The sequence below is a fragment of the Barbus barbus genome (assembly GCF_936440315.1).
Source record: "Barbus barbus genome assembly, chromosome: 11".
NCBI lineage: Eukaryota > Metazoa > Chordata > Actinopteri > Cypriniformes > Cyprinidae > Barbus > Barbus barbus.
In genome coordinates this window covers 3705045-3732577 of record NC_136739.1, presented here as the reverse complement: position 1 = coordinate 3732577, position 27533 = coordinate 3705045, and the positions used below count along the sequence as shown (strand labels likewise).

The window sequence follows — 27533 nt, the reverse complement described above, 5'->3', positions numbered from 1 at the left end:
AAAGACAATACTGGACAATAAACAGAACCAAACGCGTGGCTTAAATACAGAGTAGATAATAAGGAACTAAACACAAGTAAGAAAAACAGACACCAAACTAGAAACTAGGGCAGAGTAAACAAGGAAATACCAACTGGTCCACAAACCAGAAAGTAAAAACCATCATCAAACAAATGTAAGTATGTTAACACCCAGGTCTATATAAGGTGCGTTTAGCAGATCACCAGGATCAGCTTTCAATCAGAAGAGTGTTTTTATGTGTCAGAATGGGAAAAGCTACCTATTTTATCTGAGTTTGATAAAGACTATATTGTGAAGGCACAGCATGGCCTTGTAGGTTGTTCACATGCCGTTAGTGAGTGTATCAAAAGTGGTGCATGGATGAACAAACGACAACCCAACAGCATAATTTCTGACAGCTGTCAGGTATTGAAACATCATTGTGGACCAAGAGTCATTACCAACAGGATAATGTGCTATGCCAGACTGCCAGAATTGTCAAGGAGTGGTTCGAGGAACATGATGATGATGATGATGATGAACAGACCAAAATTATAGTGTTTATTTATTCTGTGACAAATTAATTTTTGTGAATGAATCATTGCATTAAGTACACATTTGGTTATCCAAACGGGACTAATATTGCATTCAAAGAATACATTTTATGTATCTTTTAGGTTTGTGCATTTCATGGGAAAATAAAGCCAAGATCGCAGCATGCTAACGCTGTGCTGTTTAAGCAAATGATGCATTGTACATATTTGTATCGTAAATATATTTTTGGCCTGAGTTATAAATATGAAATAAAATAACTGGATTAGCATGCAGTAGTTCAGCTGTGTAAACTCAAATGCACCTGGCTACACAACTTTTTTTTTTTTTTTTCCACACAGGTGTTCAATTTCAATGCCAAGCAAATGGTTAAATTTTCTTATCACCCTGGAGGAGCAATTGCACACTCTCTCCCGCCCATCATCAACACTACCAGCGTGGCGAGCATTGTCATCTAGGTCTCTCTTCTCCAATGACCTTTCCAATCAAATAACACATGCAGTCATAGCTGGAATTTCACTGCATCAATGTAATTGTGCTGCCAATGATGCAATAACCTGTAATGACACACAAATGAATGAATGACCGCAGACTGGCAAGACATTTACTTATTGACATTTAGTAATGACACCATTAAGAGGCAGACTGTTTTCACAAGGGGAGGTTAGCTTGTGTTGCACCACAGCATATCATATAGCAGAAGCTTCCTGCCATATCATACCCAGCATTTTTTTTATGAAAAACGTTAGTTCAGATAACAGCAGTTTTTGAATACACGCATTGCATAATTAAAGTATCTTGCAAATTTCAAATGAGTGTGTCCTAATAAAATAACTTTTGCTATAATTAGCTAGTCTTGCATTAAATGTCTATAAGAGTATGGAGTGAAAAAGTCCAACATGGAACAGTAATCAGCATAAAGACTATTTGTTGTTGCAAGGGAAGTGGGTGCATTTGAAAAAATGCTGCTTTTACATGAAGATGGATATGACAAACAAGTTATCTAACATATCTATGATTAAATTTCACCAAATACACAAGAGTACTTTGGCACACATCTTCATGATGTTGTTTCAGGTTGTCAGCATTTCTACCCAGCAATGATCACCATTCACATCACTCTTCTTGAAAATAGTAAAAGACCACATTTTACTGATCAAAACAAAACATGCAACTAGTCATGGCAGCTCTTGACTAACCTTAAAGCTCTTCTATACGTTTGTAGGATATTCGCCGTATCACCTTGAAACCTAGCTAATCCAATAGAGCGGCTGGGATGGTTAGAGCGCCGCTAACTGTCAATCAAACAGCTCCGAGGCTCCGCCCCCTCCACAAAACTCATCTGATAAAACACGACCGAGAGCTGGAGGAATCAAAGACACCGACTGCACGGTCCTCCGTTACCGCTGGAGCAGCACTACCAATCCCGCAACACGCCTCCAGCACTGTCTTAATCAGAGCACGCAAACAATAGCGGCTGGAAAGGATCGAGAGGAATATATTACCCTTATATTACCCTCTTAACAGAACAATGAACGCGGGCTGATTTCTCAGGTAAGCCGCGCGCCCCTCTCCGTTATATTAGCAGCGATTTGTGAGCGCAACATATAATAACCCTTAAATCACGGCGATTAGTATATGATGGACATGTTATTAGGATTTTTTTTTTTTTTGCATGATTGTTTTTATTGCGTTACATCCATGCTCGCTGATTTACTCCACGTTGTTCTGTCGCCTCTGTGGACACAATGTAAGATATGAGCTCCTTTGAGCTCGCGGTGCAGTTTTGCAGTGATGGCTGCACAACATCACAGTGCTTCGTTTGCAATGCATGCTGAAGTTCAATTAAATCCCTCACGGCAGCCCTCAAGTGCAGTCTGATGGTATCTACAGGATATGCAAAACCCTTTTTATCTGTCAGGTGAGCAGACTTGTAGAACATGTGGTGGTAGGGGTGGAAGTTTTAAAAGGATAGGCTCACTTCCAGGTTTCAGTGTTGTTAGATGCTACATATATGGATGCATGTATGATAGATACACAGCTGAAAATGTCCTTTGTTAAGATGACCATAAATGGAGACCTAATTGAAAGAGTGTGTTGCTTTCTTGGTTATAAAAAAAAAATATTTTTATATATAGGCATACTAGTGATGATCATATAACCTATGATTTAATAAATTGTATACATGATTTGAATTAGATATTATTTTCATTTAATTTGATGTGCTCTTTAATATATTTGGCTTATTTTTTTGGTTACTTTGAAATCTAATATTAATATTTAATTTGGGCTGTATTTCAATTAATGAAAACAGTTTTTAATAGTTAACAACAATAATAATACTGGTCTGTTTGCATCCTTTTGATGAATTCTGTATGATTTGTGCAGCTGTTGACACATCATAGGTTGGCGACGTGTGATGTGCTTATCCTCTGGTGATGAAACGTATTGTTGTTATTAATAAATTATTTTGTATAGTTACATCAGGAGCTGTAGAAGACCATGGAAGGTTTATGCAAGTATAGGTGTCTATGTTTGTGTGTGCATCTGGCTGAATCTAGGCAATTTTCCCGTATGACAAGAACAACAAGCAGTGTGACAGACTCGATCCAGATGAAGTCACAAGAACAATGGGACATTTTCTGGAGTAGGAACAAAAATGCCTATATGGGAAATAGTGTCTAGAGACTATGGATGTGGTTTTAAACTAGCTGTAGCAGAACTGCAAGACTAGAAACAAAGCCTACATTGTGCTAAAAGCACAATCATGTATACACAATGCAGACTAAATAAGGTAATGCATTTAAAATCAAATAAATCTATTAAGTATTGACGTATACAGCTATTTAATTCCAGGCGTTCATACTGGATGCAGTGTTTGTTAGTGCTTTGTGTGCAAGGTGATGTCTGTGTCCTCTTTGTCAGATGGAAAATCTGGTTAATCAGTAAAGTCTTAATGACTTCTAGGTATGTCATACATAATGTTGAGTTTAAAGCAGCTATTAAATGCATGAGCTATTAACATAGCTCATGGGTCTTGAGATATCCTGATTCCAGGCCAGCTCTCAGAGGAGCGACTGTATGATCTGCATATGAAGGCACTGGCTGTAGATGCTGTAGGATTGCTGTTGGAGTTAATTTTTCAAATGAAACCTGACACACACAGGCTTTTTTGTCCACTCGGTCAGATAAAAGTTTCAGACATGTGGCTGAATGTCACTTCACTTATTGACCGTCACTGTATCTTGCAGTTCCTGATCAATGATCATGCGGGTTTTATGTTGTATAGATTATAAGTGGGGTCAATGGAACATTTTGTGGTCTTTTAATAGTTTTCAGGTCAGAGTTCTTTGCTTCTCTATATGTTCCATATGCGTTTGCCCCCCACATTGTAACATGTTATAGATGTTTGTTGTAGGACTCTACAAAAAGGGTTTTTCCTGCTCGTCATCAAATAAATTTAAATTTCCCATTTTAACTGATACTTCCAAGATTATCCATATTTTCTTCCAAATATTGCAGTTCCAACAAAAACTTATGATGGCTAGCTATAGTTATCGGTAACATGGTGGTGGTGGCAGTTTTGTCAACTGGACTGATATGGATATAATGTTATGTATTAATGTGGTAAATGAAAACTAAGCATTTTCAATCCCGAACACCTCTTACTCATCCTTTTTTGTTCTTCCTCTTTCATCTTTCTTGTCTTGAAATGGCCATAAGGGTTTTGTTTTGCATGTTGAATGTAACATTGTCACATGGCAGACTTCTTTTCTTATTTGAAGCAATGGAGCAGTCTTTGTTGTGTGGGTGTTTTGCACAATTGAAAAAAAGAGAACAGCGGAGCTGCAATCAGGTTGAGGTAATTAGAAAAGGCAGCAGGGTGAAGAACTTCAGCACAGCTGATTTGCAGATTTAATCAGTCATAAGTCATTACATCCCAGTGTACACAAAGAATATCAGGCAAATGTAATTACCACACAACAACCGCTGAAACCTTAACCTGCCAAACAATAAAATCACTTAACTACTACAAGGTCATTTCAGACAGACCGCACAAACGTCAGAGCTGGAACAGACAGCGTAATGGATGTTATTACACGCTAGCCAAATTCAGTGTTAAGGACCAAAGGTTTTGTTGGCTATTTGAGCACAATTTGTCCTGCCGTTTAGTGGTGCAGCTACCCATTTGTTGAGGCGTACAACACTAGTGTTTTTCACAGTCTGGTGTCTACTGAGGACCGTTTTACATTGACGACTCACTGGGTGTTTTAAGGGGATGGTTCACTCAAAGTGAAAATTGTCATTTGCTCACCTTTGTGTCTTTCCAAACTCATAAGACGTCTGTTTGTCTTGGAACACAAATGAAGATATTTTTGTTCTTTCATTGAAGTTCCACGCAACTAAAACTTTAATGCATTAAAAAGTACAAAGGCATTGTGAAAGTAATCCATATAATGGAGTGATGTATTGGTTGCATGGAATTAAAAAAACTTTTTTTCATTAAAACCATCTTCATTTGTGTTTCAAAGAGGAATGAAAATCATATAGCTTTGGAATGACATGACGAGAAGTAATTGCTGTTGTTTGGAAGTTGGCAGGCTGTTAAAATGAGAATCGTTTTTTTTTTTTTAACCAATTCTCACATTTTAATCGGAGAGACCTGAAATGCCTCCGTTCACTTCTGTTCCGACGAAGCAAGAGAGAGATCCGCGTGCGATCTCTCCAGAGAGAAAAAAAATAATTGCACTAACCAACGCTCTCACTTGTGATTGGTCAATTCTTCAATATGCAAAATACTCTGATTGGCTGTTTCAGAGCTCAAGAAAAGAACTACTCCCACACAGTTGAGTGTTTGTAACCTGGGTTACATATATAATTTTCGTTCCTCTGGTTTTATGGTTGGAATTGTGTGTTTTGGTTATTTGTAGGACATGCTTTTTAAGAAGTATTCTGATACCCGTTTGTTGCGTATCCCTTTTGGTGTCTCCGCTTTAGCTCTCTCTGTATGGTACTGTACTGATTTCGCCGCCTGTTTTATGTAATGTGGCAGCCACAGTTGTCAACGCTCTTATGTCTTCTGATAAATGGAGTGTCAGTGTTTATCTATTGAGTTTGAGTCTGGCTGCTCAGTTGATGAAAATTGAGTTTTATGCTCAACAGTGCCCAGATTCACACAATGGTGCGGTCGCTGTAGTTTTTGGGTTGATTTACACTTGTTTCAGTTCTTTGTGCATAAATTACATGCTCACATTTTAATGTAACAAAATGGCACAAACATATAATATTGGTTTTTGTATCTTATTGCATTAGCCGTCCTGATTACGTTGGCTTGCATTTCTATATACAGTCCTGTTAAGAGCTAACAGATATGTGGTAGAGATGGTTGAATTGGTCTCTCTCTATCTCATAAAATGCCAGTGCTTGTTTAGTTTTAGGGCATTTCATCCAGTCTGATTTACAGTATGCTAATTATAGATCTGAGTCCCATGGAGCACCCTAAGGTTAAATGCACTGCACAGTGGCACAATAGGAACAGGCTAGATCTTGATCACCGTAAGTCTTGAGTTCCTGGATCACCGTTGCTTGGGATTAGACTTGAGCTTCTGCTTTAACCTTCAAGCTACGGCCCAAAGTCTGTTGTATGTGACACACAGAGAACAACGAGCTGTATGTACATGAATCTGAACTCTCCTTTGTAGTTTGCTTGCGGCCGGTAAAGTATTACGTTCCCATGAGCATGTCTCGACAATTTCAGGAGCTGAGCACATCTAAAAGCCCAGAACTGAAATGAAAAGCTCCTGCTGTTGTAAACTCTGGAAAGAGACTTCTAAAGACTCAAACAGAAACGAATCATTGCATGTTAACAATGTTTTCTTTCCCTTCTCTGAGGTTGTTCGCTATAGTTTTATTAGCGTGTGATTGAAGCGTTGACGGTCTCATTCAAGTCCCACACTTTGAGGAATTGAGATAAAGGAGTCTCTGTTTGAACTCAACGCTGTGCTGTTCTCTGGCAGTGAGTCATAGTCTCTCTGGTCTTAATGCAAGAAGTGTGATTGTCAATCATTTCCGAGCATTGACATCTCCGTCTGTTCTTTGAGATTATCTCTATTCTATGCCTGTATTAATTCCTAATACTGTTTAGTGAAATTTCTTGATTCTCTAAAGCCAAGCATCTTGGTATGAGTCGATAATTTATGTCATATTAGTCTATTTTAGATTATATTTGTAAATTTAACTCTAAATAATTTTGTGTATAAAAAGTAAAATGTGTGGTAGTCTAAAACATGTCAAACTTTAGCACCGAACTGAAAAATGTATAAACCTTTATTAAATGAAACATGCACCAAACAAATGAAAACTTGAATATAAATTAAAATACAGCATCTTTGAAAACCTGAGCTCCTGATAGCATTTGAATGAGTATACAGAAGTGCTGTTTATAAATTACTCCGGTATGAATTATACGGACTGTTATTATTTTTACAAAGCACATCTTTAATTCATGTCGTCTTTGTCATTCGCAGACTGGAAGTGAAATTTCTCAATTTTTTATACTTGTTGTGATGTATCGCCTTAATGTAATTATTTGAATTGATCTGAAACATGTGAAATGCTTATTGAGCGTCCTTATGTTCTCATACGGTGTCTTCATGCAACACTCCTGAAATATTATAAACCACAATTAAAGTGCATAAAGTTCCTTTTAGGACTCGTATAGAGGGAGTAAAAGGCCTGATTATATTAGTATAATATTCGCAGTGAGAGTGGAAAGTGGGTCAAAATGAGCCATTATTTTAAACGCATTTAAATGTTTTACTTAACACTATACTCTTGTGCAATACTTGTTTCTAAAGCTTTAAAGAAGTACAGTCAAAATATAGGAATCATATTTGTGTTTTTTTTTTTGGTCTTACCAAAGTACTGGTACATTTGACATCCCTACAAATTTGACTTGTGTTGGTTCAGTGCTTATTTCCTTGTTGGAGCATGAAGCCGCCGAGCCGTCCATTACTGTGACTGAGGGATGGATGGCTTTCACACAGGCCTGTGTGTCGCTGCTTTACACTGCTCTCTGTGGTGCTGTCTAATGGGCTGTCAGGTGTCAGGGGCAGCCGCTGCATAACACCAGCCAGACTCTGGCCCAGGGGAGACAGGAGTGTAATTTCAGATGACGGGCAAACGCTGAGGTTCCTGGCCAGACCTCTGAGCGCCAAGAGGGTAAATTTATCTGGGGTGGGCTTTGGACCTCAATGAAATTGAATGAACTTCAATTAGAAGTACACAAAGCGAGTGTAATCGAGTCTAAGGGAAAGCTCGTAAACCCCTGAGCTGGGTGGTGGGAAGGTCGCTGTGGTGGCATGTTCAGGTAATTGCTAATTCTGCAGTGTCAAAAATACTACGCGCTGATGACTTGCCTCACAGACATAGCAAGTTTGTGATCAAAGACACAACGCCTACATTGCTTGTAGACTGTAGTGGGTGTGAAGTTTATGACACCCGGGCCAAAAGACCAATGTAGCATTTCAGTTTTTATTTTTTTCCCAAATAGTGCTTTATTTGATAATTGTATAAATGCATCAAAGACAAGATGCCCCATGGTGCATCCTTTATCGTTCTTGATGGTGGTGAGATGAGATCTTCAAGTGGACCCCTTATCTCACTGTATTATTACAATTAATAGCAAAAGGAGTGTTTGGAAAGTAGGGCTGTCATACCTGTTTTTGCATTTGGAATGAGTCTCCTTGGTACTTTATCAAAAGCTGTTGTTGAAGAGCCAATATACACACTTCTGACCACATGTTAGTATATTTATGTCTTTGCAGCATTTTAAACTCTTTTTGCTTCATGTTTCATTAGGTACGTTTACATGCACTAATTTTCTTCAGCCGGAATGAATCCGTTTAGAAATGAAGACCACTGCAATATTGTCATTGGAGCTACTGCAGACATAATTGCCATTTTTGCCTTGACGAGATATCTCAAAAGAAAGCTGACATAAGATAAATTTCAGCAAATATTTGTGGCCCTGGACTAGGGATGGCTCGATACTATAACTTTGGCTTCGGTACGATACCAGAACTTAATACCTCGGTATCGATACCATAGGTGACAAATAACCAGCCTCAAAAGATAAGAATTGAAAACAATTTTATAAAAAAAATAAATATAATAATAAATATTGATTCTTATCTTAATACCTTTGTATCAAACTGTAACAAAAACCTACAGGGAACATGGGTTACATTTTGATGTTGAAGGAAAAAAAAAAAAAATATATATATATATATATATATATATATATATATATATATATATATATGTATATACTTATTAACTTAATACAATGAAAATATATTAAAATCTCCTTATCTTTTCAGTTCAAACACATTCAATCACATGATGATTTCAGACTCGGATAGCCAAAGAAAAAGCATTAAATATAAATCTCGCGCTCTCGGCTGCTTCATATTAGCGGTCGGCAACGCGGCAGAAACATTCCCTTCATATTATTGATACTAAAATTAATATAGCACAACTCTTGTTTAATTCAAATTCAATTAATATTAGATTGTATGAAATGCAAGGGCATATATTACGTGACACACATGCACATTTGAGCTTACTGTATCACACCTGTATGTGCGTTGATCAATTGTAAATAAAAGTTCAAATTAAATCTGAATTTATGAGCGATGCACTCACCTGTCGATCTCTTAATTCTCTGAAAAGATCAGGATGAGCAAGAGATTAATGCTTGAAGGTTTGATTTATGCTAACGCTTGCATACAGGTGCAGTAAGGTCACCTTCGTTCACCTTTTGTCATCCGTTTTGTATGCAGAGTAATGCCATATTTCACTTCCACTGTTCTCTTAATAATTTCAGGCGTGTTGATAGTTTCATCTGATCCATGGCGTTGTTCTGTTGTCACATTTACCGGCTGCGCAGCAATTTGGGAAGCACTGCCACTTACCGGTGGACTTCGCCACAGCAGCGTATGAAATACTGAACTGAGCAAAATTGATATCGTACCGTTTGAAATATAATGTATACCGGTATTTTACCAGTACCGGTATACCGCGCATCCCTACCCTGGACCACAAAACCACTCATAAGTTGCACGGGTATGTTTGTAGCAAAAGCCAAAAAAAACAATGTATAGGTCAAATTTATTGATTTTTCTTTTATGCCAAAAATCAGGATATTAAGTAAAGATCATGTTCCATGAAGATATTTTGTAAATTTCAACTATAAATATCAGAACTTAATTTTTGGTTAGTAATATGCATTGCTAAGAACTTCGTTTGGACAACTTTAAAGGTGATTTTTCTCAATATTTCGGTTTTTTTTTTTTTTTTTTTTTTTTTTTTTTTTTATTTATTTTTTTTTTTTTGCACCCTCAGATTCCAGATTTTCACGCAGTTGTATCTCAGCCAAATATTGTCCTATCCTAACAAACCATACATCTATGGAAAGCTTTTTTAGCTATGACCCTTATTACTGGATTTGTGGTCCAGGGTCACATTTAGTAAATATTTAGTCTCCCCCACTAACCGGTTCATAACACATGAGGTTCATGCACATCACGATATTTGAGAAAATATAGTTCGACGCAAGTTTTTTTTTTTTTTTTTTATCAAAATATTTGAGGTCAACACCACCCCTTCCGATCCGATTGAAATTTCATTCAGATTGAGCTCATTTGAATGGATTGAGGTATTTACATGAAGGCTTTTCAGTCTGATTGAGCCATCTATCCAATTATAAACAATATTGTGTAAGCATATTATGCAAATGTGCAACAGTTCTTGCATAATCACAATACAGCACAGAAGAATCTATCGGAAATCGCTTGAGACATTTTTACATTTGCACAATACCTCTGCATGTCATGCAGCCCAGGAGCTATCAGACCAGTCAGTTAGCAACTTGTGGTTAATGGTGTCAGACATTTCTGTTTTTCAATGCATGCGCCTGCCTATTCACACGTATGTGCTTATAGAGAGGATGTTTTGTTAAAGCATTATTCAAGTATCTGTTGTGACAGTCTTAAGTATTTATTTATTTTTTTACATATTAGTCACTTTCATGTAGGGATGTGCAACAGCGATCGAGTACTCTCGAGTGACAGCGGCCGTGACAGCGATGATCAATCATGGCCAATCAAGCACAGTAACACCATGGTCATTGAACCAGCTTTTGGCAGTGTGGGCAGGTCCTGCTGGAAAATTAAATCAGCATCTCCATAAAGCTTGTCAGCAGAAGGAAGCATGAAGTGCTCTAAAAATTTCCTGGTAGATGGCTGCGTTGACTGTGGACTTCAGAAAACACAGTGGACCAACACCAGCAGATGACATGGCAGCCCAAATCATCACTGACTGTGGAAACTTCACACTGGACTTCAAGCAACATGGATTCTGTACCTCTCCACTCTTCCTCCAGACTCTGGGACCTTGATTTCCAAATGAAATGCAAAATTTACTTTCATCTGAAAAGAGGACTTTGGACCTCTGAGCAACAGTCCAGTTCTTTTTCTCCACAGCCCAGGTAAGATGCTTCTGACGTTGTCTCTGGTTCAGAAGTGGCTTGGTAGCCCTTTTCCTGAAGACGTCTGAGCGTGGTGACTCTTGATGCACTGACTCCAGCTTCAGTCCATTCCTTGTGAAGCTCTCACAAGTGTTTGAATCAGCTTTGCTGGACAGTATTCTCAAGCTTGCGGTCATCCCTGTTGCTTGTGCACCTTTTCCTACCCAAATTCTTCCTTCCAGTCTACTTTGCATTTAATATGCTTTGATACAGCACTCTGTAAACAGCCACAGCTTTCAGTAATGACCCTCTATGACTTACCCTCTTTGTGGAGGGCCTCAATGTTCGTCTTCTGGATCATTGCCAAGTCAGCAGTCTTCTCCATTATTGTGGTTTCAAAGAACAAGAGATACCCGGAATTTATACTTCAGGGATGGTCATTAATTTAAACTCAAATGTAAATATTCTAATATTTTGAGATACTGATTTGATTTTTTTACTTTCATGAGCTGTAAGCTCTAATCATCTAAATGAAAACAAAACAACTTTTGAAATATTTTCCTTTACATGTAATGAATCTAAAATATGAGTTTTTTTCACGATATTCAAATTTTTTTGAGATGTACCTGTAAAGTCAGCTTCACCTCAGGCAGCTATTCTTTTTTTAGATGCTTCTTTTTTTAATAACAATGCTGCTGCATAATCTAACATCTAATCATGTTTTCATAGACTTTTTTTTTTATTTTTAACATTCACTTTCATAAGTCTTCAGATATTTTCATTATCTCCATTACAGTCATGCCCTGCCCCCTGCACATGCCCCGCCCCCGAGTACTCGATTAATCGTTTTTGAAACCTATCAATGATTGAAATAAGAAGTGACCAAAAATGGCCATCCCTACTTTCATGATGTATTATGTTTGATATGGCAACCCAGTTTGATTGAAGCTGATATTTGTATAGGCTTTATTTATTGTGCCTATGCCAATGTAACCGGTTCTACTCCACCCGCTCCGAGCGGGATTCGAACCGCGGTCTCCGGCGCAGCATATACTGTTGATATGGGCATGCTGATGGATTTTTCCAGGTATTACAGACCTCCCTGATTACAATAGGCAGGAGTGTTATATATTTCAACAAGACGTATCTTGGGGAGCTTGTCATGTGTCGGCTGGATGACAGTCTGTGCTGTGTGAAGACCTTTGTTGCTCCCAGGAATCTTTTGAGAAGCGATCATCCTGCTGTTAGCAGAAGTAGAACGCTGTCTTTGAGATGCAGAGCTCTCAGTAATTTGTCAGAGACTACTACTGGGAAGTTCAGTTTGTACTGATTTGAACTGACCACACAGAATATGAAGAATATCAAAATAAATTCAGGAGTTAGCTGTCCATGGTAATCTTTTAGATACCAGCACAATAACACACTCAGCAAAATATCGTCTAATTATTGTTAAATATCGTCTAATTATCTTTTTTTTTGGTCAATTTCGCACACCCCTAATTCATGTTATTTAATTTATATAATCATTTATTGATGATAGTTAAAATCAATATAATTAATACTTTTGACTTTTTTTTTTTTTTTTTTTTTCTTAAATGGTTTAAAGGCTGAAATGTAAAGTTTATAATTTTATAAAAGTTTTTGTGAACTTGTATCTGAATGCTTTTGGCAGTAGTTTTACAGTTTAATATGGTACTATAGATATTACCCTACCCTGCTTATATGGTATTAATTTTACTTGCGCAGGTCTTAAAGGTCTTAAATTTGAGCTTAAAAATCCTGCAGAAACCCTGTAGCTATCAGTTTTTTTACAATTAAACCAGATTATGATTTAAACCTTAAAATGACAAATAAACTCTTAAAAAGAGAAGACTTGTAATAAGTATTGTCACTGATCATTTATTTCAAATATATATCTCTGCAACAAAATTTGTGTGTGTGTGTAAATATCCTTATAGAATATTAATATGAATACTAGTTAAATGATTTAGTGTGTGTGTGTGTGTCTGTAAGCCTATTCTCAATTTTGGATTTGTTTAACTGTCAGCCATACATCCAGGTTGGCCAAGACCACCTTAAGTGCTTGAATCCCGGTAATCGCTCTTTGCAGCTATATTTATTATTATTATTTTCTTTAATAATATTATTGTTACGACCTTTGATGGAAGTTTTTGTCTAGGAATTAAATAAAAAGAGTAACATTGAGATGACCAAAAGAAGAGGCTTAAGTATGTGGCAAGAGATACACGGGACAATAAAGTTAGCACCAAAAAAGATTTATTGCTCCCACAACCATGAACATTTACAAACATTGAAGAAAACCAAGAATAATAACCAATAGTAAATTATGTAACCAAAACAAACAGGAGAGGGAACTGAAAGTGGCGCTAGAAAATCAAAGCAATAAATATAACAAAAAGAAGCCCACTGTCTCCTCCCCGTCCTCTAAATAAGAAAACAAAAATATGAAAGGAAAAATCTTCAGCGCACAATGCGCCCTAAACCTACTCTAACTAAAGAAACACAAAAATACATTGGTAGCGCACTTCACTATGCTAGTGTATCTAATACATAAAAAAATCCTACGTGCAAGGTGTGTATGTCACGTGACTTACTATGCTGTTCCACATCTCCATTGTCTGAAAGACAGTAGTTAGTTTAGGTGGAGCTCCAGCGGGCTAAAAGTGTCAAAGACACTCGTTCAACAAGAACACAAATGTCACCAATGACAAACTTTACACAGATCTTAACAACTCTCACGGAAGTCTCGTAAGCATTTAAAGTAGTAGCAGAAAACAGAGAAAACAACACAACCAGTGACACGCCAAGTCAGAAGCCTGTTTTCTTCCAGTCGCCGCTTCCGTTTTAAAGGCATCAGAACAGAGCGCAATTGGCGGAGATCCCACGACGTCACAGATGACCAACGATGATTGACAGGCACATCCACCAATAGTGTTCTGAAAATAGGCGGTACCTAGAAGCGCTAAACAGAAAATAGAACAAGAGAACATACACAAGGAAAAACAGTGTACAGTTCGTAACAATTATATATTTAATGTATAAATCACAGAACCTGCCACAGAGAAAAGAAACCAACACAACTCAATCCTATAATATATTATATAATATAGTGCTTTTTAATAAGAGGGCTATTTTCTCAGGGAAAATATATATATTTGAGAGCAGTAGCAGGCCAAAACAATCTAGAAAGGAATTAAAATGCCACAAAAATGTGATTTGAATTGATCAAGACTTGTTTTCTATTTAGTTGCATTAAATGCCCTTAAAGATATTCACCATGGCAACCATAGTTAATTCCAAAATACCATAATTACTTCATTATTCATGCTGTCACTTCATACAACATTTATTGTTATTGCTGTAAAGCCATAATTAATTTTTAAAATGTGTCTGCAGTTAACACTGCAGTGTGCAGTATATAACCGTTTTCAACATTTGATAAGAAATGTTTCTTGAGCATAGGGCTGGGTATCGTTCAAAAACTTTTGATACCGATAGCTTGACTTCGATACCATTTCCTGAACGATACTTTTTTTTTCAATACCAATTTTATGAAATAAATGAACAAGATTACATTATCTAAAAAAAAAACTTGCTCCAACACGCATACCATGTAGCTTTCAAATAAGCCTAAAGACCCTGATTAGCTAGATCAGGTGGGTTTAATTAGGGTTGGACGTTTTTTGATACTCGATGGTATCGAGGCAATTCAGTTGGTGCCTAAGAAGTATTGAACTCCAATAACCAGTCCTACTTGAGCATCACATCAGCATATTAGAATGATTTCTGAAGGACCATGTGATACGAAAGACCGGAGTAATGCAGCCTTAGTGATTTTCAAATACGTAAATGTTTTCTGACCTCAACCTTTTTTAAACAGACGTGTATGATATGATCAATCATGATATGTACAGTCATGACTAATAATGTAACTCTTGTTTTGTGATAACGTGAATTAACTAACCAGTAATCTTCCGTGTCTGAGGTGTCGATACTTCATGTGAAAGCTAATCACAAATTGAGAACTTAAACGTTTAAGCCAATCAGCTTCAGCAAATTTGAGTTTTCTCAACTTGTTGTTTTAAGTTTAAACGACAAAAAGTTGAGAACTCAAAAATCTCCTACAAAACTCAAATCTGCTGGTTGCCTTTTTTAAGTTTGCGCAACTTTTTTTTTTTTTTTTTTTTTTTTTTTTTTAACGGTGCATTTGCAGTCTGTGCTGATGTACGTTTTTGATAGTCTGTTGTGGCCGATGCCAGTGTGTTTGGTCGGCAGCATGAAAGAGACCTAAATAAAGTTTAACCATGTCATCAGGAAGTCTTGCTCTGTTATCAGACACTGCCTTGGCACGTTGAAGGAGATTGCTGAAGGAGAGCTCTCCCTTGTGTAGCATGAATGCCACCCTTTACTTGGCACACAGCTCAGACAAAAGAGCACATTCAGCAACAAACTGATTGCACCATGCATGAAAAGAGACGGGATATTCTTTGTTCCATCAGCCGTCAGTTGTACAATACATTCCCTGCCTCAATATGTGAACAATCTGTCTCATTTGCACATTTTTATCCTTGCATATAATTCGCACCGTTTTCACTTGTAAAGTTTTCCTCTGATATCCCTGCTGCTTTTCTGCTTGCATTTATCTAGAAAATCCCTTATTGCATGTAATTGTTCTGCTGCTGTTTCCCCTCTGACGCGAGTGTGTTGTGGTCACGATTCAACCTTATCTTGAATATGAAGAAATCAAGGATGTGCAATGGAGATGGAAAATTGTGAAATATGCTACCTACTCATTTGTTGCAAATTGCTGTCATTGTGGTTGCATCACACGCTTTTCGTGTGTGTGTGTGTGTGTGTGTGTGTGTGTGTGTGTGTGTGTGTACTAATGCACACTGGTTTTCAAAATTTTGGGGTTGGTGAAATATAGTTTATAGTACTTATTCATTTCCTTCACACTATCGATTTTGTTCCATTGACTTCCGTTCATGTGCATATGGATGTGGGACACAGGAACACAGGATTGTTCCAGTGTTCACGTTTGGTGAACTCTGCCCTATGAATTTATGTATCGCATAACACCGTCTCAAGATGTATGCCCACTAGAAGATTGGTGTGGCCTCTTAGCTGGATTACAAAAAATGCAAACTTTAAATATGCAAGATCGTAGCATTGCAGTAAAATGTAGCCGATTATATATTTTTTGCATGCATTTATATGTAGAATTTATTTTTTATAATAGATGCTGTAGAGTGTGATGTCACATTTGGCCCATTGAAGTGTCTTTTTATGAATTTTGCATGCTCAAAAATACAGTTAAACAGTAATATTATAAGTATTACAATTTAAAATAACTTTTCTATTTTAATATATTAAAGATATTTAAAAAGGGGTCAGATTGTTTTTCTTGATTCTTATATAGTTCAAAAGAACAGCTATTATTTAATATATTTTGTAGTTATCTAAAGTGAATGCTTGATGAATAAGTGTTTATTTCTTTCGAAAACAGAACTGTAGTGTTGTTGAAAACAACAAAAAAAAAATATACTCTCACCCTCATGTTGCTAGACTGTATGAGTTTCTTTTGTGGGACACATTTTGAAGGACTTTGGGGTCTAAATTACATTGATTTTCATTGGCTTGCATTGTCTGAAGAAAAAAAAAACACATTTTGAAATATCATCTTTTGTGGCCTGCAGGAGTCAGTCAGACAGGTTTGGAACAACATGAGGGTAAGTAAATTATTATTTTTGGGTAAACGCTCCCTTTAGTTATACCAGGTGGCAGCTATAATAAGCCCTCAATCTGCCCTGCATGTGTATTCATGTGAGTGTGTGTTCATATATTCTTCCAGGTTCATGGTAGTGGACGGTGTTGTATTTGTGGGTGGCGATTTGGGTGTGATTGCCATTTGTCTTGTATGTGAGAATTGGCTTCTGTTCATCAGAACAGTTGGGAGACTGTCTGTCTCCTCCCGCTTGAATAACAGACGTCATCCTGTGCCCAGGTACACAGTGGCTTTCTAAACCGCCACTCCTCCGGGTCAGAGTTCATCCTGTTTCCTGTGGAACAGATGGAGCTCGGCATGAGTACAGGTGTGTGTGCAGTCCCTGTGATTCTTCCATCTTCACCTGAACAAGCTTTGCTCTCTGTTTGTTTGGTGTTTTGGTGTGTTTCTCTTATTTCTACCATACAGATTATATTGTTATAAAACTCTAATTTTATAACCCTCTGTAGGGTCAGTATTTGTTGTCAGTCAGTTACTAACTGATATAAAAATTCTGGACCATAGAATGCCAATTTTCTTTGTTATGGCCGATAACTATGGAATGCCAATCCTGCCATAATTAGAAATAAAATGTACAAAGAAATGTAAAAAACAAAAATAAATAGTTTATAATTGTATTTCCTCTATGTATTTTTTTTTATTTGATTTTCACATTTACTTATTTCTACATTTCTTTGTCCGTAGGGTAATGAGGAGGGCATGTTTTACCTCAGGAATAGCAATCGAGCCAGAGTAGGCGAGGCTTGCGGCACATCTACATTTGAAATAAAGAACCTGAGCACGCAAAAGACGTAACATGTGAACTGCTCTGCTCTCACAAGACATAATGCACGGATCCATAGCCTATACACATGCGTTTTCTTTCTCAGCTGTTCACATTTACTTAAGAAAAAACCTGGATACTGGCCAGGACGGCCATTTTTGCGTAATTCCCACTGGTCGCACTTTTGCGACTAACTTTCACAGTTTGTCACACAAGCACATAATTTGGTCTTTTTTTTTTTTTTTTTTTTTTTTTTTTTTTTTTTTTTGCTACAACATTTGATTAATCAATGCATGCTGATGAACTCTTATCGTAGTTTATATTATAGTTATATGGTAACGAAAGTGTTCAACATTCAACCCGTTCTTTTTCATCTGTATTTATGATTTTAAATTTTGTGATCAGGAATTCTTTTTTTCGTGCGCTTTCACTTTCAAATTCACGATCTTGGTGTCACGTTTTACAAGAAAAGATAATTGTCTGTTTTGCTTGTATCTATACACTTTTCACTTTTTAAGACAAAGATGGATTCATTGTTATTCTTAATTAAAAAGCACAACAATAAAACAGTAGGTTACAATGACAAACTAGCTTACATAACATTTATTAACAAAAACGAATAAGACGAGTCATAAGACACATCACATGCTGTATTATTTACCGACTAATAGCCTAAATTACAGAATGTTTAGCTGAGGAATTATAATAAATAGTATTATAAAAAAAACAAATAAGGAAAGCCTCGATAGCATAATGTGAGGTAAACCGCAAAGATGACAAGCTTTTCAAAACGAAAACAAATAAAAGTAAAACTAAACTGGCTGTCGCTGACAGGACTTGCATGTTTTTTTCTACAAGAATATCAACGTTAACCTTCTCTGGTTTAAGAAGCGGTCTTTTACTTCAGTTTGAAAGCAAAATTCTCCATTGCACTCAGTCTGCTGCGCGCACCTTCGCAGGCTCTACACCTGAAGCGCTCGCGCTGAAAGCGCCCCTCTTCATGTGATCAGTGAAATCTGACTCCTGCTACAATGTGCCGTGGCTCTGCACCGCGCGCTGTATGAAGCAGACACTTTGGAGCAGCGCAGACCATGCACTCGCACAAGTGCGACCACGTCAAATTTTAACTTGCACATTCTCAAAAAATGGTCGCAGTCTAGAGCCCTGCCATACTTGCTATATTGAATAAATGTTTGCTAGAATTTCCCTTATTATAAACTTGAAAGCTGCGGGGATGAGTAAAACTGTGATATACACACAACCCCCGCAAAATTCTAGACAGGATTTATTATAACTCTATTACAGAGATTTGTGAAATAAAATTCCTTTTTTTTTTTTTTTTTTAGTAGCCTAACCATACCCCCTCTCACTTAAACTTGTCCACCAATGTGATCGGCTGAATGCTCTGTTACCTCTCCCTCCTCTAATCACATGCCGGATCAATCACCCCGCTTTGTTCCGGGACCTCGAAATTTACAAATTAAGCACTGCTCATTACCCTATGGACAAAGAAATGTAGAAATAAATAAATGTGCAAAAAACATTTAAAAAAATACATAAATAAGGAAACGTATAAATTATTAGTTTTTTTTTACTTTGTACTTTTTTTTTTTTTTTTTTTTCTAATTATGGCAGGATTGGCATTCCATAGATAACCAGTAAAAAACAGAAATGAGTATGACATTGTAATGTACAGTGTGAAAAATGTATTACTTTTGGGTTTTGCCAAAGAATACATTCAACACTGTTATTAAATTTGTGTTTTTATATAGCTATATGTAGATTATAAAGATATAGTGAAAGTGACATACGGCCAAGTATGGTGACCCATACTTGGAATTCGAGCTCTGCAATTAACCCATCCAAAGTACACACACACACGGTGAACGCACACCCGGAGCAGTATAGATGGAGAGAGAGAATAAGTGAGTATTAGATGAAAGTGAAAGTTAGCCTAAATGTAATACAGGAAATGAGCACTGTACAAAGTTCAGTTGAGTTATTATAGTTAACTAAAATTGCAACACAAATTAAGACCATTAAAAAAAGTAGCCTGTTACTTTAAATAAAAGAAATGTTAACCCATTTGTTTTTTTTGTTTTTTATACTTTATTACAGCTGGCTGGCAAGGCAAAGTTTTGTTAAACTTTGTCATACAATAGCTAAAACTGAAATAAAAATAAAACCGTATAGACATATAAAAAACAAACAATAAAATCTCCGCTAAATACCAAATTGAAAAGAGAAAATGTATAAAAAAAAACGCCTCAAAATATTAATAGTATCTCAGTGATACTCAAATAACGCTGGTCCAATATCAGCCAATACCAGCTGTTTAATCTCTAATTTTGGTCAAAAAACAAGTTGTACATAAAAGAAGGGTTAGAGCACGCACATCCAAAAATGTCCTGGCCAGTTTCAAGATCAAAAGGGACATCAAATAATAGAAAAAATATCTGCACAGTTATTCTCCCTTTATTAAAAAAAAAAAAAAAAGTTAAGTGGCAACGTTTCGGTCAAAGACCTTCGTCAGGCAAACATTTTTATTAACTAACTTTAATACAGATTAATAAATGTATTGTTCCATGTTTGTTTGCATATTACAACACCACATGCTGGTCTGGCATGTATACCACATCGTTTTGTGTCGCAGATATTTCTTAAGACGGGGAGGGTGGGGGTTGGATCGGGAAAGCTCTGGCTTTGTGTGGATGTAGCCTTACATCACGAGCTACACATTAAGACCATGTGTCAAGTTAAAATTATTTGAAATATTAAATACCCAGAGATCCCATGCGTTTTGTTTCATTCAGTTGTAGAAATTATAAATTTGCAGTTATATCATCAAAACGAACCTATACAGGAGACACTGTAGCACTTTTTTTCTTTTTTGAGATCCCAGAGAGTCCCAAGAGGGAGATTTTCTTTTTTTTCTCTGCTCTGACATGATCCAAAGCTGTTTGCTTTCTTTCCTCTGAGATGGTTGCTGTGTATGTGCGTCACACTGAGGAGAGCCCTTATGGAAGACTTTAAAAACGGGCAGGGAGCTTGCCATTTGTGTGTGTGTGTGTGTGTGTGTGTGTGTGTGTATGACTGACTGCCTGTGAGATGGCTGGAATGAGGGCTGAAACGGTCACCTGCAGGGTTAGTGCAATACCTCGTGTTGAGCTCCAACTTGGCACACATACTAGCTCTGTTCCAAAACCTAGTGGACTGCCTAGATGGGTAAACCTAAACCTACTGCCTAGATAGGTAGCTGCCTTCAAAGGCACCGCCTAGCTGAAGAAAAACCACATAAGTGTTTGATCTGGAGCACTGCATCAGGGCTCTTCAACTCCAGTCATGGGGGGATGGGGGGCTGGTGTCCTGTAGACTCTCACTCTAACTTTAATTAAACACACCTGTCTGTAATGTGAAAGTAATTCTGAACACCGTGATTAGCGTGTTCAGGGGTGTGTCATTAAGATTCATGCTAGACTCAGCAGGAGACTGGAGTTACAGAGCCCTGCTCTACATAGAAAACAACTACATGTGCTTATTATATTATATTGTAGTGTTCAATTCTTCTCAGAACTGAGTGAAATTATCAAACAATTAACAAACTCTATAACATCTTGGATTTAAATTTTTTATTTATTTATTTTGGGTGCACAGATGTTTAGATTCTAGCAAAGACCTCTTATTTATTTATATATATATATATATATATATAATATACCTTTTTTTTTTATCCATATAAATAACTGTTATTATAAATCTATGCTGTTTTGCTAAATGCATTTAATTCATTAAATTAAAATCAGTCTTTTTAGATGTGAAAAACAGATTAATTTTGAGATTTGCTTAATATTACATTTAATATATTATTAGTGTTTTAAAAAATGAACTTTAAGTGAATGTTAGATAAGAAGGTAAATGTCAACAGGGGAAATGAGCAGCACAATTAATCCAATAACAGCCAATATATATTCAATATTTACTGATTAATTAAAAAAAAAAAAAAATCTTAAATATCAACCAATTAACAATATAATACCTGTATATTGTGCATCCCTGTATCGCTTTGATTACCAGACTTTTTTTGCACATCACATATAGTAAACCGAAGCAGAACCATACTTCCTGTTATGTTACATTGATTTTTGTGAAAACTCAAACTCGAATGTGGTTTTGTGCCACGAGAGAACAAACCTCAATGTGGTGTAGGGCTGCCAATAACGACTATTTTTATTTCATTTTAATCTATCAACTAATTTATTGATTAATCGATTAATCTAAATGATTAATTTCCTGCAAAAAAAATCTACGATTTTACTTACGAATATTTTATTAAACCAAATGAAATCCAAATTTCTTTTGAAATCCTTTTTTTAAAGTGCAGCACCGTTCAAGAAGCAAGTGTCCAAATGACTGAAATCAAAGTTCAGTATTATTGTGTAAGCATGACGACAAATCCACGTGTTCTAGTCTAACTTTTTAAAGGAATATTTACCATAAATATTATTTACCAGAATTTATTTTGGTGAAAAATGTAAATGTGCAGTGTTTCTGGAGAATAAAAAATAAAAATAAACACATACTTTTTAAAATACAAAATCAATTAATTGGAGATGCGTTTGATTATTACAATTTAAATTTAACCATTAACAAAACAGTATAGAAAAATGGAAAAAACTGAATTTGGAAATAAAACACAGTTATAAATAAACTATAATTATTTTATTTTGAGTCAATAAAAATAAATGTAAGAGAACAATAGCTTTTTAAAATGACTTAAAATACATATATAATAGCAATGATGCAATAATTAGTTCAAAGTATCAAAAGCAAGAAATGGTTTTATTGAACAAAACTGTTAAAATACATAATGTATTATAAACCATAGGACATTACGCATAACAACAAAGGCCTGCATGGGGTGCCAATGGCCTGATGATTGTTTTTACACATTACTGTGCGATCTAATCCTCGTTTCATATTGACCAAGCACCATTTAATTCAAATATCCACTTAATCTTTCATATTTGGCCACTTCTTTAGGACAGAAATGCTATAGCCACTGTAATTATATGAATATGTGGACATCAAAACTGGTTTGAGCTTTTATCTTGAAACCGCAATGTATTCTCCTGTGTTTGCATAGATTTCTAAATTATTTACCTTACCAATCTGTTGAAATGGTGCACGTTGCGTTCCCAAATGAACATTATAATTAACCCAAACGCACCACAACACGCAGAGATGGAGTTTGAGACGCTCCACACATGTAAATAAGTTTCTGTGGAACTACTGTGAACGGCTGTGAGACACACGTACGTAACCCACACGCATGTAAATAAAGCGCATATACGGTATTAGAACTGCATCGCATATTATTATTTAATAAAATCATAGTGTTTGTGAATTCACAATTATGCTTAATTATTTTTAAATGGGTTTAATATATCATGCAGCCTTGGAAAACAGTCTAATAATGTGTTTTATGGATTCTCGTCCGTGAAAGGCGCCACTTCGGTTAGTCGACGCAAGCAAAATGTCGACGATTTAAAAAAATCGAATAGTCGACTATAATCGACAAATCACGACCGCTCTACTGTGTCACCTTCGATAATGAACGCGATATTGCGTAGCTTGTCAGTGATCTACGGCTCGGTGTATTAAATGCCACTCCATTTGAAAGCAGGTGATGGAGATTTACTACTAATCATGGAACCGGCTTTACTAACGAGATACGCATGATCATCGCATTCGATATATCGCCCAGCCCTAGATTAAATGACTAATAATGACAGAACTTTCAGTTTTAGGTGAACTATCCCTTTAAGGTTTTTTTTTTTTTCTCAGTCTTTACCTCATGATAATGCATAGGATGTCTTTAATGTTGCCTTTAATGTTCTTTAGGTTTTGGAACAGCTCAGTATGTTCAGATGTCAGCGTTCTAGTGTTACTGCCAACCTTTAGGTCACACTGCTTTTTATGTGGATTATAGCAGCCCTTCCTGTTCAGGCTTCTGTTCAGGTTCAATATGAGGATCAGAAGCAGAGCAGAGCCAGACTTATTCCAATGTGATTTAGTCCTGATCAAAAATAGTGCTGAAACCAGAGATCCCTCACTCTCAGACAGATAGAGGAGAAACAAGAGAGGAATGGGAGCGGAACGCTTCACAGCTGTCCATGTTCGGTGTTTAAAGCCCCTTTGACTCGACTTCATAGGGGTCCTGTCCTGCCCTCTTTTCCCAGGGCCTGTGAGGCTCTCTGGATCAGCTGCAGCAGAGGTTAGGAGCAGTGTGTGTGTGTGTGTGTGTGTGTGTGTGTGTGTGTGTGTGTGTGTGTGTGTGTGTGTGTGTGTGAGAGAGTGTATATAATCGAATTTGTTGGGAGGCACCACAACTTAAACATTCCACTCCACGGCACTAACACACCTGCAAGACAAACATCAAAAAGCATTAACAGTGGTGCTTTTTGTTATCAAGTTATTGTTTTTTCCTTCTCTTTTTATGGTGTTGAGTTACGTATGAACATGAATCATTCCTCATTCGAGTGGTCTTGAGTGACACTGTGTGCAGATATGAGTCTGCTCTCATGTTCCACAGGGCCTCGGGAGAGAGGGGAGCATGTGGTTGGAGATTCAATAGCAGCGTGATTGTGCTCCTCCTCATCCTTTTATATGTAGGTGATTACTCAAACAAAAGAAAAGATGAACTCTCATCTTGGCTCAAAGGAGTTCTTTGACCTAAATATCTAATTTGTCATTTTACTCCCCTGCAAGACTTTCAACCCGTGTATTCTTCCGTGGAACACAAAAGGAGATGTTTTGAAGAATGTTCATGCTGCTCTTTTCCATAATAATCGAAGTGAATGGTGACCTGAATGTCTGAAAGTCTTGCTTGAGAGCTCCGGTCCTCATTCACTTTCATTGTACGAAAAAGCAAGAGTTTTACCGGTTTTGGAAAAACACGTGGGAGTAAATTATGACGATTTTCGTCAAACTACTTCTTTAATTAGGCATTAGTTTCTGGATTGATTTTATTTTCTCTCAGGTTCTCTTCAGCCCTCTTTTCCCTTTTTCCGCTGAGGTATTGAATCGCTCATTTTGACTCTGATTTGAAGGCGCTCGTGTTTCCGTCATAAACTGCAGACGGATCAATACGCTGTATGAATTACAGCTCTCTAATGAAAGTGTTGCTCCTTTAGTGCTGCAACATGTCAAGCAAAGACCTCTGCATTGATGTCCTGCTCATTTCATTGTTTCACTCAGCCCAAGTCACTGTTATATAATTATTTTGATGATTAGCCTGACCACACGATTGGCTATATATGCAAAACATTTTGTATCGTATAAGCGTTTTGTCCAGACGGATCTGGCGTTTTGGGAGAGTGAAACCGGATCCCAGAGAGGATGAATCTGAAAACGACACCCTTGTGCTTTTGTATGTACAGCCAATCCGTATATTTTGTGAAATGATGTCATCACCCCACTTCTCGCCCCTGGTCAGACACCGCTACGTCACGCACCAATAACACGAAAAAACACTGAACAATTGTCTTTTTATTAACTAACACAGATTAATAAATGTATTGTTCCATGTTTGTTTTTTCTACAGTTCGCACGGTTTATGCGCATAGTCCAAGTCGTCTCCTCTGTTTTTAGTGTATCCCTTTGGCAGAATTACAGCACTACATACTGGTCTGGCATACATACTACATCGTTTTGAGATCAAATGACAAGTGGTAATTATTTTAAATATTAAAAGATATGCAGTTATTATTTAACTCTCCGTTCCCAGCTTAACTGAAAATAATAATTTGACATAGTACATGGCAAGGTGGTTATTTAATGTGTAGATGTATGTAAATATGTATTTAAATGAACATTTTACTTTTATTTAAAACCACCAGCAAAAGCTGTTTATTTAAATTTTAAACTTTGGACATTTGTCCTTTTGAAGATCAGTCACAACACAGAACGCAGTTGCACTGATTAAAACATTTGTTTTATTTTTAATTGTATGTAGTTTTTTTTTTTTTTTTTTTTTTTTTTGGTAGACAAGTACCATATAGCCTAAATTAAAAACTTTTAATCTTTCTCACTGGGTGCCTTTTTTATAGTTAATTTATGTATATAAATAATAAATTTTTGTATGTGCCAAATCATATCCTGTGCACATCAGACGTGATTGCTACTGTAGGTTGTGTGCTGCAACATGTTTTTTTTTTTTACTGCACTTAAGTGATCTGCTGTTAAGTCACATTTAATGTGACTTTGAAATGTCCAGAAGAAGCTGGCTTTTACATACCCCTTTTGACCCTGACTTAGCAATGTTTATGGGAGAGTTATCATGTAAAGTTATGAATATTTAAAACTCCTAAAAAAATATGCTGTACAATTATCTTCTGGATTCTCAGTGGTTTAGATGCAGGGCTTGATGCTTACTTTTCCAAATGAGCACATATAGTCCTAAGTTAATTTAGAAGCACATAGAAACAACTTTGCATCGAATGAACTTTGTTTCTCTTTAATGAAGGGATAGGAGACATTTACATGCAAAATGATTTGATCGAATAATACAAAAAGTACACTAAATTTTAAATATTTCTATTTTATAATGTATGCATATTTTTCTTATTTACAAATGTCTTGCTGGCTGCTCTTTCAAACAGATAAGCGATAGAAGATAAGCTGAAATATGCACTCTAACATTATACTATATATATATATATATATATATATCTAACATTGCACATATACATTAATCTGTGTTTATGGTGTTTTATTGTAATAGAGTGTACAAACAGATTAGAGAGGAAAAAAAAAAACTGAAATAGATCGCAACTATCTTCAAAGTTGTTACTATTGCTACTTTTGAAACTTAAGCAAAGTCAATATGGCAATCAGCTGTATTTTATCAGACCTCTGCACATCCACCCACCCACTCGTTTTCGTTAGTATAGGCTACACACAGTTGGTGAAATTGTGCATCACGTTTGCAAACATCAGATTTGACTTTCTCTGGTTTTCTGAAATCTTTCATTGTTTTCATAAAGCCATCTGCAAAGATAAATGTCTGTCATGTTATAAACGCTTGCTGCTTTTGAAACACTTTTCACAAAGTCTAGACCGATCAGATGCATGAGTATGTGTTAAAACATTTTCCTTCTGTCGTGAACCCAGTTATTTCCCTGTTATACGTTTTGTTCTTGTGCGGGTAGAATTGCCTGCCTGTAAAGAAGTATGCCATCTCGTAAAGTGGTGCCGTCCAAATGAGATCCATTACATAGTAAATACGCAAGGCATCTCGGTCCAAATGAGATCCATTACATTTCATCTGGATGCTCATTTCTCAAGGTCGACATCCTTTTAAAACAATGCATCCAGGTATTGTTATATAATCAGATTGCTCGTGGTCTCATACCTTCAGAAAGTGCTTTCTAATTACCTTATAAAAGCAAATAGGATGTTTACGCCCCTGGCAGCCCGTATCCTCCATTTCTGAAGCGTCCTGTGATGTGTGCCGGCTAGGCTCGCACATTAGCTATTTAAATGGATGCTTCACAATCCTGTGACAAAATGGATGAAGAGCAATATCCTTCTGAACGTCCTCCAGCACGCAGCCTTTAAGCATACGTGTGAAGAAATTATTCTTTATCTTACTTTAAAGTGCATGACAGGGTCTAAATTAAAGGTGCTTGGCATTTACGAAAGCCTGCCAACATCCCAGAAACTCATCTCCCCGTCAGAGTTTATTTTATTCTGTTAGATTACGTAGATTATTCCGTTAAACATTTGGAGAGGCATCAGACCGAAATCTATGAATAATGGACGTGTGGGAACGGGGCTTGTTGCTAAGGGAGGTGTGAATTCAACCAGAACTTTTACAAGCTGGC

General features: G+C 36.6%; 1 protein-coding gene across 1 annotated transcript in view; it reads left to right on the top strand.

Moving 5' to 3' along the window:
• The first annotated feature begins 1883 nt into the window (after positions 1-1883).
• The window catches only part of LOC306876764 (beta-galactoside alpha-2,6-sialyltransferase 2), a 55213-nt gene continuing 29563 nt past the window's right edge, over positions 1884-27533 (top strand). Inside the window, exon 1 of the mRNA XM_079428166.1 lies at positions 1884-2106. The gene's annotated coding sequence lies outside the window, so the exon portion shown is untranslated. The remainder of the gene's footprint in view (positions 2107-27533) is intronic.